This window comes from Prionailurus viverrinus, chromosome D4 (genome assembly GCF_022837055.1).
Source record: "Prionailurus viverrinus isolate Anna chromosome D4, UM_Priviv_1.0, whole genome shotgun sequence".
NCBI lineage: Eukaryota > Metazoa > Chordata > Mammalia > Carnivora > Felidae > Prionailurus > Prionailurus viverrinus.
This window is the reverse complement of record NC_062573.1, coordinates 9,614,878-9,617,218: the sequence shown is the minus strand read 5'-3', so window position 1 is coordinate 9,617,218 and position 2,341 is coordinate 9,614,878. Positions and strand designations below refer to the sequence as shown.

Below are 2,341 nucleotides of genomic sequence, written 5' to 3'. Positions count from 1 at the left end.
CATAACTACTGGGAGCCCTGTGAATTTGTGTCATCCACAAACTGATAAAAATGATTTGATCACTTTATCGAGCGTTTGGAAACTTGAGACAGAAATTCACGAGGCCCAAGTCCTGAGGGGTTGGGAAAGTCCCTTCTTCCTATGGACAGAAAACAAACAACAAAAACAAATGAAAAGCATTTATAAAACGTAGTAAGGAAATGTACAACTGCTTAGGAAATTTAAAGCTACTGTATGAATATATATTCCAATGTTTAAATTCAGCGGTCTTGTGCTCGCTTTGGCAGCACATATACTAAATTTGGAACGATACAGAGAAGATTAGCATGGGCCCTACGCAACAATGATATGCAAACTCATGAACTGTTCCATATGTTAATTCATTCAGTCATTCAGCGGTCTTTTAAAGGAAAAAAGCATCATTGAAATCTATAAGCACCACTTCCTTATTACTCCCCAATTATATTAACAAACAACAACCATGAAAAACAACTGAGTGTTTATCCTGTACTCAAACTAAACTCATGTTTTCAGTAGCCTGTACTCTTCATTTAATTTTTTAATTTTTACTTCCACAAACCTCTTTTCTTCTTTCCTCGCTCCCTCCCTGCCTGCCTTCCTTCCTTCTTTCCTTCCTTCCTTCCTTCCTTCCTTTCTTCTGTCTCCCTCCTTCCCTCTCTTCCTTCTTCTCTCTCTCTCTGTGTCCTCAAATATATCCCCATGCCATACAAACATAAGAATTTGGGGGGTAAAAACAGAAAACTAGCACTTCACTTGGAAAATGATGTAATAGCGATTAAACAGGTAATATGTATATAGCACCTAACTAAGTGACTAGTAAATGGTAAAATCCTCTAAAAATTATCCTCACTTTAACAACACAAGCCTTTGTAGATATTAAATGTTGTAATGTATTAAATGATGTCACATGTGTACACAGTACACAGTAAGTTTTTTTAAAAAAATCGAGGCCCCCACATGTGCATATGCATTTATCTTTTTATCACATCTACCTTTCAATGCCAGATTTAAATCGCCTGTTCTCCCTGGAGTTTTCTCTGGTAAGCCCTGCCCATATGAATTGGTTTCTCTCGATATCCTCTCTCATACTCTTTAATTAGCATTTAGTTATTTTTCTAAATAGGCTTCATTCTGTATTGTATTATTTTAAAGATTCACAAGAACTTTTAAAACCATTTTGTTCAATTCTTCAAGTTAACAATTTAGGACCTCAGGCCAAAGGAATTAAGAAACTTTCCTCAAATCACACTACGTTAAAGGCAAAACAGTTGCCCTAATTCATCATTAATCTTTAATTACTTTACTGAAAGCTCCACAAGGACTAAAATTATACTACATTCTTTTATTATCTTTATTCCCTGAGGCTAATAGCAGTGGTAGGATCACCAAGTGGGCGCGCAATATATTCTTGCTGCGTTAAATTTTACTGATTCTACATACACAAGGGGTTTCCAAATGGGGTTGTGCACAAGACTCACCTGGGGCCTTGTTAAGATATATAGACTCCTGCCCCTACCCCCAGAGATTGCCAGTCTGCACATCGAAGTGGGTTCCAGGAATCTGCATTTGTAAGAGATGCTCCAAGGGAGTTGATCTTAATGGTCCAAGGAGTAGTGCTTGGGAACTACCTCCAAGCCTATTCTGGAATACTTCCAGGGAAAAAAGCCCACAATTTTGCTTAGTATCATGTTTTGGTGTCTAATAGACCTTATAACTAAAGGGAATAAAAGTTCTTCATAATGCTGGGCTAAATTCTCACTACTGCAATTTCCTCCCTACTACCTCGGGTAGAATGGCTAACAGCTGGTATTTTAATAACCCTTGAAGATTATTATTAAGTTACTCATCCACCTTCTCTTCTCCCAGCTAAATAGCTCCAGTCTTTCTTAGCTACCTCCTATAGGCCCTATTTCCTAAACCCTCATCTTTCCCACAGTTGCCTAACTTTTGAAGTAAGACTAACAGCCTATTATTGTGCTGTGTTACATGAGGTGTAATGAAAGGCTATTTAGAATTTTTGAGAGGAAGCACTGTATTAGTAGGATATGGGTTTGAGAGTAATGTTCTTGTATCTCTTGTCTACATACACTCTATTAGATTTTGGTATCTCTAGGCAGATAGAGAGGCAGTACGGTGCCAGGGATAGAGCTTCATATAGCTAGGCAGGGCACCACAGAGTTCCAGGCCAGTGCTTCTACTAACTGGGTAGGTGACTTAAAGCAAGTCATTTTCTCTGTTATTTATTTCCTTACAAGAAGGCAGTATATATACTTCCTAAACTCTAGCAGTTGTCATGAAGCTCCAATCAGTGCAGCATAAG

The 2,341-nt window shown here is 38.0% G+C and overlaps 1 non-coding gene across 1 annotated transcript; it reads left to right on the top strand.

Annotated features, from left to right (window-relative positions):
- Positions 1–271: 271 nt before the first annotated feature.
- LOC125151087 (U6 spliceosomal RNA) lies at positions 272–378 on the top strand. Its single transcript, XR_007146635.1, has one exon. It is a non-coding gene; the product is annotated as a U6 spliceosomal RNA (small nuclear RNA).
- The last annotated feature ends 1,963 nt before the right edge of the window (positions 379–2,341 follow it).